Source organism: Arachis hypogaea, chromosome 11 (genome assembly GCF_003086295.3).
Source record: "Arachis hypogaea cultivar Tifrunner chromosome 11, arahy.Tifrunner.gnm2.J5K5, whole genome shotgun sequence".
Taxonomy (NCBI): domain Eukaryota; kingdom Viridiplantae; phylum Streptophyta; class Magnoliopsida; order Fabales; family Fabaceae; genus Arachis; species Arachis hypogaea.
This window is the reverse complement of record NC_092046.1, coordinates 99148421-99167243: the sequence shown is the minus strand read 5'-3', so window position 1 is coordinate 99167243 and position 18823 is coordinate 99148421. Positions and strand designations below refer to the sequence as shown.

At 40.0% G+C, this 18823-nt stretch overlaps 1 pseudogene; it reads left to right on the top strand.

Annotated features, from left to right (window-relative positions):
• The first annotated feature begins 17878 nt into the window (after nucleotides 1–17878).
• LOC112725585 (small nucleolar RNA R71) lies at nucleotides 17879–17969 on the top strand (annotated as a pseudogene).
• Nucleotides 17970–18823: the final 854 nt, after the last annotated feature.

Below are 18823 nucleotides of genomic sequence, written 5' to 3'. Positions count from 1 at the left end.
ATTATTCACTATAGACACTTGGCTCACATTCCTTATTAAAACATTGATGCCCAGCACCTCTTTGGGCTACTAAATGCCTTGTAATTAGGTTGCTCTTGATAGTGGACTTTCAGCTGATGATCCCGGGTTAGTTAACCCAAGTCACCAAGTGTTGATGCACTCCAAAGAGCTTAATAATCCAAGCAGATCCTAATGCAGAGACACCACAGGCATATATTCTAAGGTTCAAGCTATTGGTGTCCAGCTTTGTTTCTTTTTGTTTTTCCTTTGTTCTGCCACTCTTTGGCTATTTCTTTTTCTCCCCTTTTTTCTTTATTTTTGTTTTTCTTTCTAACCAAGGACTTTTATTTGATTGAGATTCATAGACAGTAAGCCACTTTCTACTTAGAGGGAGACATCCTAGTTCTCTTATTCACTAAAGTGAGCTATTATACAATCACACACACACACACACCACCACTTACTTTTTTTGTACTTCTATCTAACAGAGAACTATCTCACTTCACATTCAAACATTTCTTTTATTTGAATTGAAGATGCAGGGGACAAAGCATGCTTTTTGTTCAGTGAAAGTAAACACACAAGCACACACATCGACTAGCTTACTTATTTTAAGAGAAATAAACATGATGCAAAGACTATTAATTATAATAACTACTTAAAGATGCAAGGACAACTTAAAACAGACACAATGCATGCTTTTTCTTTGTAGTGATGAACAAGGAGCAAGTCCACCTTTCATTTGTCATGCTTTTTCTTTCTTCTTTCATACACCTGGTTGCTGGTGTTCCCTGTGTCCATGTCTGTTGTCTGTTGACCCCGCCAGAACCCAGCTTTATTCATCGCCTCCTCTACTCTATCTTCAAGTCTCATAGCATTGCTTACTTCTATCTCACTTCTCTTTTTGAAGAATTCATCGAAAGTTGGAAATGCATGATCCATGTTGTGCAGATGTTCTCCAATATAGTTCAGTTTGATTTGTCCATTTATGTTGTAACCGGCTTGGACTTCATATCTTGCATCTTGGATAGTTGTAAACTCTTTGAGAGTTCTCATGGTTTCGGCTTGCATTTGTGCTAACTTTCCAAATGATTCATGAGATTGAAAAGCATGCTCTTCTTGCATCACAAGGAATTTTGACTCAAATTCACTTTGTTTGTTCATCATTCTTAGCTCCCGTTCTTCTTGCTCTTGTTGGTTTTTCATGTATAGTGAATGGTATTCCTCTTGCCTTTCTTCAATTCTCATGTACTGTTGTGATAATCTTCCAATTGCTTCCTGCATCTGAGTCATGTCCAGATTGTTATGTAGGGGAATGTGCGGCTGTTCCTCCTCCTCTTGTGGCTCTTCCTCCTCTTGTAACTCATCTTCCTCCATTGGTTCTTCTCTTTGCCTTCTTCCATGTGGTCTTCGGCCTTGATGTGCTTCAGGAGCCATCATCATTCTTTCAATGGTTATAGGCATGCCCTAGCTCAACCACGTTGGGTTCTCCTCCTACATTGGTACTTTAGCTTTTGCACACAACCTCCAAATGGTACTTGGATAGTATAACCAAGACCCGGCCGAGTTCTTCTCAGCAAGCTTGTGAATGTCTTTTGCCAGGATTTCATGAACTTTTACCTCTCCTCCCACAATGATGCAATGCAACATAACAGCTCTCTTCCTGTTAACTTCTGAGGTGTTTACTGTGCCTAGAATTGATCTTTTCAACAACTCATACCATCCCTTTGCTTCCGGGGTAAAGTTACCTCTCTTCAGATATTTGTATTTGTTTTTGTCATCTCCTTCCCACTCTGAGTTCTCCATACAAATATCTCTAGCAATCCCATCATAATCCGGATCACCATTTACCCTTTGGTGGTATCCCGGTTCACTAAAGCGGACTGATTTTAGTCCCAAGACTTTCTTGATTGCATCCGAGCTAAAGTCTACTTCCACTCCCCGCACATAGCTCTTGTATGTTGGGGCCTCACTCATGTCAAGCCTTGAGACATTGGCATAGAACTCTCTTATGATATTAGCATTGATTCGGGTGATTGGTGATATGAGTTCCTCCCACCTCCTCTTTCGAATTTTGTCCTTCATTTCTTGGCATCCATCATCCGGCAGCAAGAGTGGAACTTCTGGATATATCTTCTTCTCATTCATCTATTCAATTTGCATCTGATGGTACCGAGATTTGAATCTCCATCGGTCATATTCAGGGGTGCTCTCTTCCACCATGGGATCTTTCCCTTTTCTTCGTTTGGTTCTTGAGGAAGAGGCCATGATCACTTGGTTGTTTGAGACTCTTGAGGTTAAAGGGAGTGTGAAGAATGTTGGAGATTTTGATGTGTGTTTGGAGAAAGAAGAAATTTGAGGCCGAGCTTGTTATGATGAGAAATGATGAAGGGAAGTTTAAATGGTTGGAGTGCAAGGGTTCGGTCATATGCATGGCTTGGAGGTGGTATGTTATTTAAATGAACAATGAAGGGCTAGGATGCAATTAGATACTATGTGAATCAAAGGTGTGCATGTAAGGATGAATAAAGACAAAGCTTGCTTCTTCAATTGTCTTTGCCGTGATCATTTCAAGGAGTGGCAGATTCTCTTTTTGAGGCATGTGATGAGATTTTGTCCTCATGCTATGCTTTCCTTTGTCTTGTCTCTTTCATAAAGTGTTCTTTGACCACCTAGTCATCACAACAAGACAACACACATTAGCTTTATCAAACCGTAGCAATGGTGCTTTTTTTTTTTCATTAACACTATATGAATCATCATTCCTTGTATCCATTTGAACCGTGACTTTTCTTGGAGGACACCAAACTTAATGTTTGGTCATATAGTTGAAAATATGTGTTTCTTCCTCCAACTAGTGAAATTGAAATCCCAATGTCATTCTTGGTCAAATGTTTATAAGAAATGTTTTCATCATAATTTTCCTTTTTCTCTTTTTTTTTTTTTCATGAAGGATCAATTGTGTCCCTAAATCCGTGCATCAAAGTTTGGTGAACACCAAACTTGTATCTTGCTTAAGGGGTAAATGTGAGATGCTAGTAGTAAATCACAATTGATGCCTTCATCACAGAATATGATTTCTTTTTAATTGAAAAGTCTCAGTAAGAGATAATGTATGATCATTGATGCATGATTTTTTTAATTTTCATGAGAAGAGAAACACCAAACTTAGTGTTTGGTCATATGCTAGGCATATAGTCTGAAAATGTTTGTAACACTGGTTTGGTGTGCTTGAAGGCACACCAAACTTTAGAAGTCTTAGCATATGTAAAAAAAATTTGCATGCATTCATTAAGTACGTCCATGGAAAAAAATTTCATGCTCAGATGATCATAGCTTATTGAATTTAAAATGACATAAATCTTAAATCATGGGTTGCCTCCCATGGAGCGCTCTTTTATTGTTAGTAGCTTGACATTGGAGCTTTCTTTTATGGTGGTTGAGGATTGTAGTGCCTCAACTTGTCTCCCCTGACTGTGATCCTCCTCTTTGTTCTCTGGTGTTCAATTTCAGCATGTTCCAACGAGAGTATGTTGCTGACATTGTAATAGTCATCAGTCTGTTGGCTTGCTCCCAGTTGTTGATATATCAATTGCACTTTGTCACCTATGGAAAACCCCTCTGTTGGAATCTTCCTGTTCTTCCAACCCCTTTTTGTTTTGTTTCTGTGTTTCATCCCCTTTTTTGTTGATCTTTCTTTTCTGGCCGTAGGCTTACCTTGAGGATCTCCCTTTTTAGTGGCTAATGCTCCAATATCCTCTTGAACTTTTTCATCCTTCTGCATAATCTTCTGCCTTGGGATGTTGTTGTGAATCACCTTGTCAATTTTCATATAGTCCCTCCTCTCATTACTAAACTGGGCTTCTGGTAATACCTTCAGAGTGACACTCTTATCATGCATCCTAAGAGTTAGTTCTCCTTGCTCTATGTCTATGATAGCTCTAGCAGTGGCCAAGAATGGCCTTCCCAGTATAATAGAGTCGCCATCATCCCCATCTGAATCTAGAACCACAAAATCTGCAGGGTATATGAAATTGTCCACCTTGACCAGAAGGTTTTCAATCATACCCCTGGGGTATACAGTTGACTTATCTACTAGCTCTAGAGATAACTGTACCGGTTTAACTTCCTCTATACGCAGCTTTTTCACCAAGGAGGATGGTATTAAGTTAATACTTGCTCCTAGATCGCACATTGCTTTAGTGATGGTTAATTCCCCAATGGTGCAAGGCAGCAAGAAGCTCCCTGGATCCTCAAGCTTAGAGGGAAGCCCTTTTTGAATCAAAGCCCTGCATTCCTCAGTAAGCAGTATGGTTTCTTTCTCATCCCAACTTCTTTTCTTGTTGATAAGCTCCTTCAAAAACTTGGCATACAGAGGCATTTGCTCAAGTGCCTCAGCCAAGGGAATATTTATCTCCAACTTCTTGAAAGTCTCAAGGAACTTGTGAAATTGTTGGTCCTTTACCTCCTTGTTGAATTTCTGGGGATATGGCAGTGGAGGTACAAAGGTCTCCTCTGCTTGTTGCTTTTGATTCTTTGTTGGATCTTCAATTGCTTCATTCCCCTTTTTTGGAATTTTTTATTGTTCCTCCTCTTCTGGAGTTTGCTTTGAAGCTTGCTTGCTTGCCATTGCATCATTATCATTGGCTTCCTCTTCTAGTGGTCTTTTTCTGCTCTCCAATGTTCTCCCACTCCTTAATTATATTGTCTTGCATTCTTCCTTAGGATTTGGGATTGTGTCACTCGGCAGTGAGCTTGAAGGTCTCTCAATAGAAACCTGTTTGGAGATTTGCCCAATTTGCCTCTCTAGGCTCTTTATGGAGGCTTCATGGTTCTTGGTTGTCATTTCCTGGTGTTTCAATATTTTGTCTATCAGGGTCTCCAAGTTAGTGAGTCTTTGAAATTCAGGTGATGCTTGTGGTGGGTTGTGAGATGTGGGTGGTGGATGGTAGGCATTTTGGTTGGTGGATTGGTTATTGGATTGGTACTGGTTGGGGTTGGGGTAGTTGTTTTGGGGTTTTCTATAGGGATTCTGGTTAGTTTGCTGCTGGTTGTGGTTTTGGTTGCTTCTTGGGTTGTTTTGGTTTGAGTTCCTCTGCCATGGTTGTTGGTTTTGGGTGTGATTATCTCCCCATCTGAGGTTTGGGTGGTTCTTCCAGGATGGATTGTATGTATCACCATACACTTCATTTGGTCCTTAGTTGTGCATATACTGTACTTGCACTTGTTGTTGTTCTTCTTGAGTTTCTTCATTTTGCCCCCATGTGGATGATGGTTGGCTTGTGTTAACTGCTGCAACTTGGAGGCTATCAATCCTCTTGGCCATTTGCTCAAATTGTTGTTGAATTTGCTGCTGCATCATCTTGTTTTGAGCCAAGATTGAGTCCACTCCTTCTAGCTCCATTACTCCTCTCCTTTGTGATGGTTGGCGGTTTCTTTGATGAGCAAAGAAATATTGATTGTTAGCCACCATGTCAATAAGATTTTGAGCTTCTTCTGCTGTTTTCATCAGTTGCAATGATCCTCCAGCTGAGTGGTCAAGTAATTCTTGAGCTTTTAGAGTGAGTCCTTCATAGAAGTTCTGTAGCTTGTCCCACTCAGTGAACATTTCTGGTGGACATTTCCTCAGCAGAGCCTTGTATTTCTCCCATGAATCATATAGATTTTCAGCATCCAATTGCGTGAATGTTTGCACCTCAGTCTTCAGCCTGATGACTCTTTGCGGTGGATAGAATTTGGCTAGAAATTTAGTTATCAAGTCATCCCAACTAGTGATGCTTCCTTGAGGAAAAGTTTCAAGCCATTGTGCGGCCTTGTCCCTTAATGAGAACGGGAACAGCAGAAGCTTGTAAGTTTCAGGATTCACACCATTGGACTTGACAGTGTCACAAATCCTTAAGAAGGTAGATAGATGTTGATTTGGATCCTCCAATGGTCCTCCCCCAAACGAGCAGTTGTTTTGGACCAATGTAATGAGTTGTGGCTTCAATTCAAAGTTATTTGCATTGACATTAGGGGTGAGAATGCTGCTTCCACAATGTCTAGCATTTGCAAAGGTATAGGAGGCCAATACTCTCCTCTGCTGTGGGTTATTGTTAACCCCTCCTCCTGGATTAGATGGATCTCCTTCCATTTCGTGATATTCTTCCTCAGATTCTTCCTTTCCAACAATATTTTTCCCTCTTTCAGCTCTTATCAACCTTCTAAGAGTTTTCTGGTCTGTTTCAGATAAAACAGGAATGGATCTCCCTGTACCTGACATACAAGCAGAACATAAGAAACGCACAAAACCAGTGGCACTTCAATCTATTGCTAGAATGAAGTTCTAGTTAGCTTAAGCAAAAATTCAAACAGTTAGTGGGTTAATTGAAAATTAAAGAACAAAAAAGTAAAAGTGCTTGATCTAGATCTCCACTTCACTTAATCATTGTCAATCTAATCAATCCCCGGCAACGGCGCCAAAAACTTGAAGTGCGGAAAACGATCCGACAACAAACTCACCGGCAAGTGCACCGGGTCGCATCAAGTAATAATAACTCACAGGAGTGAGGTCGATCCCACAGGGATTGAAGGATTGAGCAATTTTAGTTTAGTGGTTGATTTAGTCAAGCGAATCAAGATTTGGTTGAGAGATTTGTGATTTGCAGAATTTAAATTGCATAGAAAGTAAAGGGAATGGGTAAATTGCATGAAATTAAAGAGAACTGAAATTTAAAGTGCTGAATCTTAAAGAACAAGCAATTAAATGGCAGAAACTTAGAACGCAAGAAATGTAAATTGCAGAATCTTAAAGTGCAAGAAATGTAAATGGCTTGAATTGTAAAGGGAATTGGGAATTGGATTTGCAGAAATTAAACAAGGCAAAGTAAATTCAACAAACATAAGAGTGGAAGATGAATTGGATTGAATCGGATCTTGAAACAGAAATGTAAATGAGCTTGAAAGCAGTAAACAGAGAATGTAAAATGATAATTCAGATCTCAGGACCCAAGAGACTAGATAACCAAGTCTAGATCTCAATGCCTTCCTAGATCCAACAAGAACAATTGCAAAGGAAATGTAAATTGTAGAGAAAGTAGAAGACAGAAGCAATTAACCAAAATGGAAATTCAATTGTGCAGTAAAGAAACAAAGAGATCTCAGGATGAGAGTGAAACAGATTTCCTTCAATTCTCCAACCCAAGATCCAAGACAATTGTAATTTAAATTGAAAGCAAGAAAACTAAGAGGAAGGGAATTCAATTCTCCTTCCCCGAGACTTAGAAATTAAAATTCACTCAACACCAAAAGCTCTCCGAAAACTCTCTATGTAAACTAAAAGGAAAAGCTCTCCGAAGAACTTAAATCCTAAGCTATTTATACACTTTCTTCAAATGGTCTTCAAGACTTGAATTGGGCCTTTGCTCTTGAGGGAATTGGGTTGAAAAAGGCCTTGGTTGATTGCTCTTGGAGTTGGAGAGAGAACCGAAGTGAACCGGGTTTGGAATCATGAAAGATTGAGTAAAAGTTTGAGTAAAAGTTTGAGGCAAACTTTTACTCAAACTTTTCACATCAGCCACCCCATTCTTGCTGCTACCAACGTTTGAGCCAAAGTTTGGGGTCAAACTTTTGCTCAAACGTTGGCTCCCCCTTGCACACTCATGGCGCCAACGTTTGCCAAAAAGTTTGAGGCAAACGTTGGCGCAAGCTTTTGCTCTCCATGGTGTGTTGTTCATGGTGCCAACGTTTGCCAAAAAGTTTGAGGCAAACGTTGGCGCAAACTTTTGCTCTCCAGGGTGTTGATTTGTGATGCCAAAAGTTTGCCAAAAAGTTTGAGGCAAACTTTTGCTCAAGCTTTTTGCCCAAAAGTTTGCACAAAATTTTGAGGCAAACTTTTGGTCAAGCTTTTTGCTCTCTGGTTCGTTTCCACTTATTCCAAAAGTTTGAGCTAAAGTTTGAGGCAAACTTTTGTTCAAACTTTTTGTCCTTTCTTCCTCCTAGCCATTCCTTCTTGCTTCAACCTTTCTCCAAGCTTTCTTCACCTATCATTAATCAACCAAACACATCAAAGCTATGCTCAAAATCATGAGATATTCATTCTTTCATAATATGTGACAATTATAGTCTAAAACCTCATGAAATTGCATTAATTCATACATGGTTGATTAAATCAAAGGAGACATGAAAATTTACCCAATTGGCTTGCTTATGGCTCAAGAAAGTGCATAATTCAATTGAAAACAAAAGAAAAAGGCTAGTGAAACTAGGCTAAGATGACTTGTCATCAACGCTGCAGTAAACGCCCTTCCTATTCCATTTCCAAAAATTGCAAGGAAGCCCAGGAAGCAGATGGAACTTGATCCCAAAATGGTAGAAATATTCAAAAAGGTTGAGGTAACTGTTCCCCTTTTTTATGTTATTCAGCAGGTTAAATACGTAAAGTTTCTAAAAGTTTTATGTATACATAAGGACAAAATTAATGAATTAGAAACTATTCCTTTAGGTAGTTCTATATCTACTTTAATGGGAGGAATACCTGGAAAGTGTAGTGATCCAGGTCCATGTATGGTTAACTGCACTATTGGAGGTGTGATATTTTCTGACTGCATGTATGATTTAGGAGCATGTGTTAGTATAATGCCTTTGTCTATATATGATACTTTGAGACTCCCTCCCTTAAAAAGGTCGGCAGCTCATTTTGTGTTAGCAGATAAAAGCATTATTACAGTGGTTGGAATTGATGAAGATGTATTAGTGAGCATTAAGGGGCTCAAATTTCCCATTGACTTCTATATCCTGGAAATGCCCCCTAATGACTCAGGAAGGCCATCATCAATCCTGCTTGGAAGACCATTCCTGAAGACTTCAAAGTTCAAGCTGGATGCATTTTCCGGAACTTATTCTTTTGAAATAGATAGCAGAATAGTGAAATTCAGTTTAAATGGAGCTATGGAGCACCCTCCGGATGATCATTCTATCTCCCAGTATGACATCATAGATGAAACCGTGGCTGAGGTTCACCAGGAGGAATTAGAAGAGAAGTACACAGGACAAGGTCCAAGTGTGGGGACACTTTCAGAGGACAATGAGGGCACTTTGCCATTATCACCAGCTCCGAATGATCCAGAGCCTGGCCATGAGAAGAAATTGGAATTAAAGCCCCTCCCTCCACACCTCGGGTATGCTTACCTTGAGGACAAGCAGAAGTTTCCAGTTATCATTGCAAGGAAACTCACTTCTCAACAAGAAGAACATCTACTCAGTGTGCTGAGAAAACACAAGAAAGCAATTGGATGGAGCCTGGCGGATATAGTAGGCATCAGCCCTCAAGTTTGTGAGCACAGAATATTCCTAGAAGAGGGAGAAAAGCCCGTCCGTCAACCTCAGAAAGGACTGAATCCCACCATCTTAGAAGTTGTCAAGAAAGAAGTGACCAGGCTACTTGAAGCAGATATCATTTACCCCATCTCAGATAGTGAATGGGTCAGTCCAGTACAAGTGGTGCCCAAGAAGTCTGGAATCACAACAGTAAAAAATGAGCATGGAGAGCTTCTGACAACTAGAGTGCATAATTCATGGAGAGTTTGCATTGACTATAGGCGTCTCAACCAAGCCACTCGCAAGGATCATTACCCCTTGCCATTCATTGATCAGATGCTTAATCGCCTGTCAGGTAAATCCCATTATTATTTTTTAGATGGTTATATAGGCTATTTTCAAATACATATAGCTCCTGAAGATCAGGAAAAGAATACTTTTACATGTCCTTTTGGCACTTATGCTTATAAGAGAATGCCCTTTGGCTTGTGCAATGCACCAACTACTTTTCAAAGGTGCATGATGAGTCTTTTCTCTAACCTTATTGAAAACTGTATAGAGGTTTTTATGGATGATTTTAGCATTTATGGTGATTCATTTAGCTTTTGCTTGGATAGTTTATCTAGAGTATTAGATAGATGTGTCAGTACAAACCTTGTATTAAATTTTGAAAAATGTCACTTTATGGTAAAAAAAAGGGATTGTACTAGGACATGTTGTGTCTCATACTGGCATTTCTTAGATCCAGCAAAGGTGGATGTTATTTCTAGTTTACCTTACCCCTCCTCTATGAGGGAAGTCCGTTCGTTCCTTGGCCATGCAGGTTTTTACCGGAGATTCATTAAGAACTTTAGTAAGGTAGCACTACCCTTATCTAGACTACTGCAGAAAGATATTGAGTTCGAGTTCAGTGAGGGTTGCAAACAAGCGTTTGATAAGCTGAAGACCGCCCTGACTCAAGCTCCAATTGTGAGAGGACCAGACTGGAGCCAGCCATTTAAAATCATGTGCGATGCTTCCAACCATGCAGTAGGAGCAGCACTGGCTCAGCGTGAAGGTAAGGATCCTTTTGTAATTGCTTATGCGTCTAAGACTTTAGACACTATTCAGTCTAATTACACTACTACTGAGAAAGAACTTCTAGCTATTGTTTTTGCTCTGGATAAATTCCGAGCGTATTTACTTGGTGCTAAAGTAGTAGTGTACCCATACCACGCAGCTCTAAAGTATTTATTAGCTAAAAAGGAGTCCAAACCAAGGCTTATACGTTGGATACTACTACTACAAGAATTTGATTTAGAAATTAAGGACAGAAGTGGTAACCAGAATCTAGTGGCAGACCACTTGAGTCACCTTGAGCACATTAAGGATACCTCCACTCCTATAAATGATAATTTCCCATTCGACAACTTAGAAGCAGTATCTGAAGTAGTCCCTTGGTATGCGCCTGTAGCTAATTATCTAGTTAGCCGCACTTTTCCTCCAAACTTTACTAAGTATCAAAGAGACAAGCTGAAAAACGAGTCCAAATATTATATATGGGATGACCCATATTTATGGAGATGTGGCGCTGACCAGGTAATTATACGGTGTGTGCCTCAATCAGAATTCCAGTCCATTTTAGAGGCCTGCCACTCATCTGAGAGTGGAGTACATTTTGGCCCTCAAAGAACAGCTAGAAAAATTTTAGACTGTGGATTCTGGTGGCCTACTCTTTTTAAAGACACTGCTGAATTTTGTAAATCTTGTTCCTCATGCCAAAGGTTTGGTAATATATCCAATAGGGATGAGATGCCTCAATAGACTATGCTTTTCTGTGAAATTTTTTATGTTTGGGGCATTGACTTCATGCGTCCATTTCCACATTCTAATGGTTACTTTTATATATTGTTAGCTGTAGATTACGTTTCTAAATGGGTGAAAGCAATTCCTACCCGCACTGATGATGCTAACACTGTTGTTTCCTTTGTTAGAACCCATATTATTTGTCGCTTTGGATCACTGGTATGCGAAATTGTTACTCTGAGGTTGTAAAATTGTTGTTCGTTCTCTCCCTGGCAATGGCGCCAATAACTGGTGCATAATACCATGGTCCAAACATAACTTCACAACTTCACACAACTAACCAGCAAGTGCACTGAGTCGTCCAAGTAATAAACCTTACGTGAGTAAGGGTCGATCCCACGGAGATTGTTGGTATGAAGCAAGCTATGGTCATCATGTAAATCTCAGTCAGGAAGATATCAACTAGTTATGGAGTTTTCGAAAATAAATAATAAATAAATAGAAAATAAGTATAGAAATACTTATGTAATTCATTGGTGATAATTTCAGATAAGTGTATAGAGATGCTTTCGTTCTTCTGAACTTCTGCTTTCCTGCTGTCTTCATCCAATCAGTCTTACTCCTTTCCATGGCAAACTTTATGTAAGGGCATCACCGTTGTCAATGGCTACATCCCATCCTCTTGTGAAAAAGGTCCAAATGCTCTGTCACAGCACGGCTAATCATCTAAGGTTCTCGATCATACTGGAATAGGATTCACCCTCCTTTTGCGTCTGTCACTACGCCCAACACTCGCGAGTTTGAAGTTCGTCACAGTCATTCAATCCCTGAATCCTACTCGGAATACCACAGACAAGGTTTAGACTTTCCGGAATCTCATGAATGCCGCCATCAATCTAGCTTATACCACGAAGATTCTGATTAATAGATCCAAGAGATATTCATTCAATCTAAGGTGGAACGGAAGTGGTTGTCAGGCACGCGTTTGTAAGGGAATGATGATGATTGTCATGTTCATCACATTCATATTGAAGTGCGAATGAATATCTTAGAAGCGGAATAAGTTGAATTGAATAAAGAAACAGTAGTACTTTGCATTAATTCCTGAGGAACAGCAGAGCTCCACACCTTAATCTTTGGAGTGTAGAAACTCTACCGTTGAAAAATACATAAGTGAAAGGTTCAGGCATGGCCGAATGGCCAGCCCCCTAACGTGATCAATATGATCCAAAGATGATCCGAAGATGTCTAATACAATAGTAAAAAGTCCTATTTATACTAAACTAGTTACTAGGGTTTACAGAAGTAAGTAATTAATGCATAAATCTACTTCTGGGGCCCACTTGGTGTGTGCTTGGGCTGATCATGAAGTTTACACGTGGAGAGGTCATTCTTGGAGTTGAACGTCAGTTTGTAACGTGTTTCTGGCGTTCAACTCTGGCTTGTGACGTGTTTCTGGCGTTTAATTCCAGACTGCAGCGTAGAACTGGCGTTCAACGCCCTTTTGCGTCATCTAAACCCAGCCAAAGTATAGACTATTATATATTGCAGGAAAGCCCTGGATGTCTACTTTACAACGCAATTAGAAGTGCGCCATTTTGAGTTCTGTAGCTCCAGAAAATCTACTTTGAGTGCAGGGAGGTCAGAATCCAACAGCATCAGCAGTCCTTCTTCAACCTCTGAATCTGATTTTTGCTCAAGTCCCTCAATTTCAGCCAGAAAATACCTGAAATCATAGAAAAACACACAAACTCATAGTAAAGTCCAGAAATGTGAATTTAACATAAAACTAATGAAAACATCCCTAAAAGTAACTAGATCCTACTAAAAACATACTAAAAACAATGCCAAAAAGCGTATAAATTATCCGCTCATCACAATACCAAACTTAAATTGTTGCTTGTCCCCAAGCAACTGAAAATCAAATAGGATAAAAAGAAGAGAATATACTATAAATTCCAAACTATCAATGAAACATAGCTCCAATCAGATGAGCGGGACTTGTAGCTTTTTGCCTCTTGAATAGTTTTGGCATCTCACTTTATCCATTGAAGTTCAGAATGATTGGCATCTATAGGAACCCAGAGTTCAGATAGTGTTAGTGATTCTCCTAGTTCAGTATGTTGATTCTTGAACACAACTACTTTATGAGTCTTGGCCGTGGCCCTAAGCACTTTGTTTTCCAGTATTACCACCGGATACATAAATGCCACAGACACATAACTGGGTGAACCTTTTCAGATTGTGACTCAGCTTTGCTAAAGTCCCCAATTAGAGGTGTCCAGGGTTCTTAAGCACACTCTTCTTTTGCTTTGGACCTTGACTTTAACCGCTCAGTCTCAAGTTTTCACTTGACACCTTCACGCCACAAGCACATGGTTAGGGACAGCTTGGTTTAGCCGCTTAGGCCGGGATTTTATTCCTTTAGGCCCTCCTATCCACTGATGCTCAAAGCCTTAGGATCCTTTTTATTTACCCTTGCCTTTTGGTTTTAAGGGTCATTGGCTTTTTGCTCTTGCCTTTTGGTTTTAAGAGCTTTTGGCTTTTTCTGCTTGCTTTTTTTCTTTTTCTATTTTTTTTCGCCATTTTTTTTCTTTTTTTTTTCTGCAACCTTTTGTATTCACTGCTTTTTCTTGCTTCAAGAATCATTTTTATGATTTTTCAGATTATCAAATAACATGTCTCCTTGTCATCATTCTTTCAAGAGCCAACATATTTAACATTCTTAAACAACAACTTCAAAAGACATATGCACTCTTCAAGCATTCATTCAGAAAACAAAAAGTATTGTCACCACATCAATATAATTAAACTAAGTTCAAGGATAAATTCGAAACTCATGTACTTCTTGTTCTTTTAAATTAAAACATTTTTCCATTTAAGAGAGGTGATGGATTCATATTCACTACTTTAAGGCATAGACACTTAGACACTAATGATCATGTAATAAAGACACAAACATAGATAAACATTTAACATAAAAAAACGAAAAACAGAAATTTTAAGAACAAGAAATGAGTCCACCTTAGTGATGGTGGCGTTTCCTTCTTGAGGAACCAATGATGTCCTTGAGCTCTTCTATGTCTCTTCCTTGTCTTTGTTGCTCCTCCCTCATAGCTTTTTGATCTTCTCTAATTTCATGGAGTATGATGGAGTGCTCTTGATGTTTCACTCTTAGTTGTCCCATGTTGGAACTTAGTTCTCCTAGGGAGGTGTTGATTTGCACCCAAAAATTATGTGGAGGAAAGTGCATCCCTTGAGGTATCTCAGGGATTTCTTGATGATGAGCTTCCTCACGTGTTTCTTGAGTTCCATGAGTGGGCTCTCTTGTTTGCTCCATCCTTTTCTTAGTGATGGGCTTCTCTTCCTCAATGGGAATGTCTCCTTCTATGAAAGCTCCAGCTGAGTAACATAGATGGCAAATAAGATGAGGGAAAGCTAGCCTTGCCAAGGAGGAGGGCTTTTCGGCTATTTTGTAGAGTTCAAGGGAGATGACTTCATGAACTTCTACTTCCTCTCCAATCATGATGCTATGAATCATGATGGCTCGATCCACAGTAACTTCAGATCGGTTGCTAGTGGGGATGATGGAGCGTTGGATGAACTCCAACCATCCTCTAGCCACAGGCTTAAGGTCCAATCTTCTAAGTTGAACCGGTTTGCCTTTTGAGTCAATCTTCCATTGAGCTCCTTCCACACATATGTCCATGAGGACTTGGTCCAACCTCTGATCAAAGTTGACCCTTCTAGTATAGGGGCGTGCATCTCCTTGCATCATAGGCAAGTCAAACGCCAACCTCACATTTTTCGGACTAAAATCTAAGTATTTCCACCGAACCATGGTAAGATAATTCTTTGGGTTCGGGTTCTTACTTTGATCATGGTTCTTAGTGATCCATGCATTGGCATAGAACTCTTGAACCATTAGAATTCCGACTTGTTGGATGGGTTTTGCTAGAACTTCCCAACCTCTTCTTTGGATTTCATGTCGGATCTCCGGATACTCATTTCTCTTGAGCTTGAAAGGGACCTCGGGGATCACCTTCTTCTTGGCCACAACATCATAGAAATGGTCTTGATGGGCTTTGGAGATGAATCTTTCCATCTCCCATGACTCGGAGGTGGAAGCTTTTGTCTTCCCTTTCCCTTTTCTAGAGGATTCTCCGATCTTGGGTGCCATCAATGGTAATGGAAAAACAAAAAGCTTATGCTTTTACCACACCAAACTTAGAATATTGCTCGCCCTCGAGCAAGAGAAGAAAGAATAGATGAATAAGAAGAAGAAATGGAGGAGAGGGAGAGAGAGATGTGTTTCGGCCAAGAAAAGGAGGAGAGGGTTGTGTTGTATGAAAATGAAGAAGAATGGAGGACTTTATATAGGGAAGGGAGGGGGTTAAGGTTCGGCCATTTAGGGAGGGTTTGAGTGGGAAAGTGATTTTGAATTTTGAAGGTAGGTGGGGATTATGAGGTAGGTTTATGGGGAAGAGTGGATAGATGTGAGTGGTGAAGTGGTGATAGAGAAGAGAGATTGAGGTGATTGGTGAAGAGTTTTGGGGAAGATTGTTTATTGGGAAGAGAGGATGAACATTGAGAAGAGGGAAGAGAGTGAGTGGTGGTAGGTGGGGATCCTGTAGGGTCCACAGATGCTGAGATGATCCTGTGGGGTCTACAGATCCTGAGGTGTCAAAGAATTGCATCCCTGCACCAATTAGGCATGTAAAATGCCTTTGCATGCAATTCTGGCGTTTAAACGCCGAATTGATGCTTGTTCTGGGCGTTCAGCGCCCAGATGCAGCATATTTTTGGCGTTGAACGCCAGCTTCATGCTTATTTCTGGCGTTTAGCGCCAGCTTTCCTCAGTGTGCATTCCTGACGTCTGAACGCCAGCCAGATGCTCCTTACTGGCGTTTAAACGCCAGTAAGATCCTCCTCCAAGGTGTGATTTTTCTTCTGCTGTTTTTTATTCTGTTTTTAATTTTTTGATTTATTTTGTGACTCCACATGATCATGAATCTAATAGAACATGAAAGAACAACAAAAATAAAAATAAAATTAGATAAATAAAAATTGGGTTGCCTCCTAACAAGCGCTTCTTTAATGTCAATAGCTTGACAGTGGGCTCTCATGGAGCTTCACAGATGTTCAGAGCATTGTTGAGACTCCCCAACACCAAACTTAGAATTTGGATATGGGAGTTCAACACCAAACTTAGAGTTTGGTTGTGGCCTCCCAACACCAAACTTAGAGTTTGACTGTGGGGGCTCTGGTTGACTCTGTTTTGAGAGAAGCTTACTGTGCCTCTTTTCCATGTTTACAGAAGGATGTCCTTGAGTTTTAAACTCAAGGGAGTCCTCATTCAATTGAAGGACTAGTTCACCTCTGTTAACATCAATCACAGCTCTTGCTGTGGCTAGGAAGGGTCTTCCAAGGATGATGGATTCATCCTCATCCTTCCCAATATCTAGAATTATGAAATCAGCAGGATGTAAAGGCCTTCAACCTTTACTAATATGTCCTCTACTTGTCCATAAGCCTGTTTTCTGGACTTGTCTGCCATCTCTAATGAGATTTTAGCAGCTTGTACCTCAAAGATTCCCAGTTTCTCCATTACAGAGAGTGGCATGAGGTTTATTCCTGATCCAAGGTCACATAGAGCCTTCTCAAAGGTCATGGTGCCCATGGTACAAGGTATTAAGAACTTTCCAGGATCCTGTTTCTTCTGAGGCAATCTCAGTTGATCCAATGCATTTAGTTCATTGGGGAACAGGGGAGGTTCATCTCCCCAAGTCTCATTACCAAATAAATTGGCATTCAGCTTCATGATTGCACCAAGGAACTTGGCAACTTGCTCTTCAGTAACATCTTCATTCTCTTCAGAAGAAGAATACTCTTCAGAGCTCATGAATGGCATAAGGAGGTTCAATGGAATTTCTATGGTCTCTAGATGAGTCTCAGATTCCTTTGGTTCCTCAGAGGAAAACTCCTTATTAATCACTGTACGTCCTCAACTTCCCTTAGAGGTTCGGCCATGGTAGTTAATTCAATGGCCTTGCACTCTCCTTTTGGATTCTCTTCTGTATTGCTTGGGAGAGTACTAGGAGGGGTTTCAGTGATTCTTTTACTCAGCTGGCCCACTTGTACTTCCAAATTTCTAATGGAGGACCTTGTTTCATTCATGAAACTCACAGTGGCCTTAGATAGATCAGAGACTAAGTTTGCTAAATTGGAGGTATTTTGTTCAGAGTTCTCTGTCTGTTGCTGAGTGGATAATGGAAAAGGCTTGATATTGCTAAACCTGTTTCTTCCACCATTATTAAAGCCTTGTTGAGGCTTTTGTTGATCCTTCCATGAGATATTTGGGTGATTTCTCCATGAAGGATTATAGGTGTTTCCATATGGTTCACCCATGTAATTCACCTCTGCTATTGCAGGGTTTTCAGGATCATAAGCTTCTTCTTCAGAAGATGCCTCTTGAGTACTGTTGGGTGCAGCTTGCATTCCATTCAGACTCTGAGAAATCATATTGACTTGCTGAGTCAATATTTTATTCTGAGCCAATATGACATTCAGAGTATCAATTTCAAGAACTCCCTTCTTCTGAGGCGTCCCATTACTCACAGGATTCCTCTCAGAAGTGTACATGAACTGGTTATTAGCAACCATGTCAATGAGTTCTTGAGCTTCTGCAGGCGTTTTCGTTAGGTGAATGGATCCACCTGCAGAAGTATCTAATGACATCTTAGCTAATTCAGACAGACCATCATAGAATATATACAGGAAGGTCCATTTTGAAAGCATGTCAGAAGGACACTTTTTGGTCAGTTCCTTGTATCTCTCCCAAGCTTCATAGAGGGATTCACCTTCTTTTTGTCTGAAGGTTTGAACATCCATGATGAGCGGATAATTTGTACGCTTTTTGGCATTGTTTTTAGTATGTTTTTAGTAGGATCTAGTTACTTTTAGGGATGTTTTCATTAGTTTTTATGTTAAATTCACATTTCTGGACTTTACTATGAGTTTGTATGTTTTTCTGTGATTTCAGGTATTTTCTGGCTGAAATTGAGGGACTTGAGCAAAAATCAGATTCAGAGGTTGAAGAAGGACTGCTGATGCTGTTGGATTCTGACCTCCCTGCACTCAAAGTATATTTTCTAGAGCTACAGAAATCAAAATGGCGCGCTTCGAATTGCGTTGGAAAGTAGACATCCAGGGCTTTCCAGAAATGTATAATAGTCCATACTTTGGCCGAGTTTAGATGATGTAAACGGGCGTTTAACGCCAGTTCTACGCTGCTGTCTGGAGTTAAACGCCAAAAACAAGTCACAAACCAGAGTTGAACGCCAGAAATACGTTACAGCCTGGCGTTCAACTCCAGAAAGAGCCTCTGCACGTGTAACATTCAAGCTCAGCCCAAGCACACACTAAGTGGGCCCCGGAAGTGGATTTATGCATCAATTACTTACTTCTGTAAACCCTAGTAGCTAGTTTATTATAAATAGGACTTTTTACTATTGTATTAGACATCTTTGGAATCTTTGAACATCTTTTGATCTATTGATCACGTTTGGGGGCTGGCCATGCCTGGACTTTCATTACTTATGTATTTTCAACGGTAGAGTTTCTGCACTCCATAGATTAAGGTGTGGAGCTCTGCTTTTCCTCAAAGATTAATGCAAAGTACTACTGTTTTCTATTCAATTCATCTTATTTCGCTTCTAAGATATTCATTCGCACTTCAACC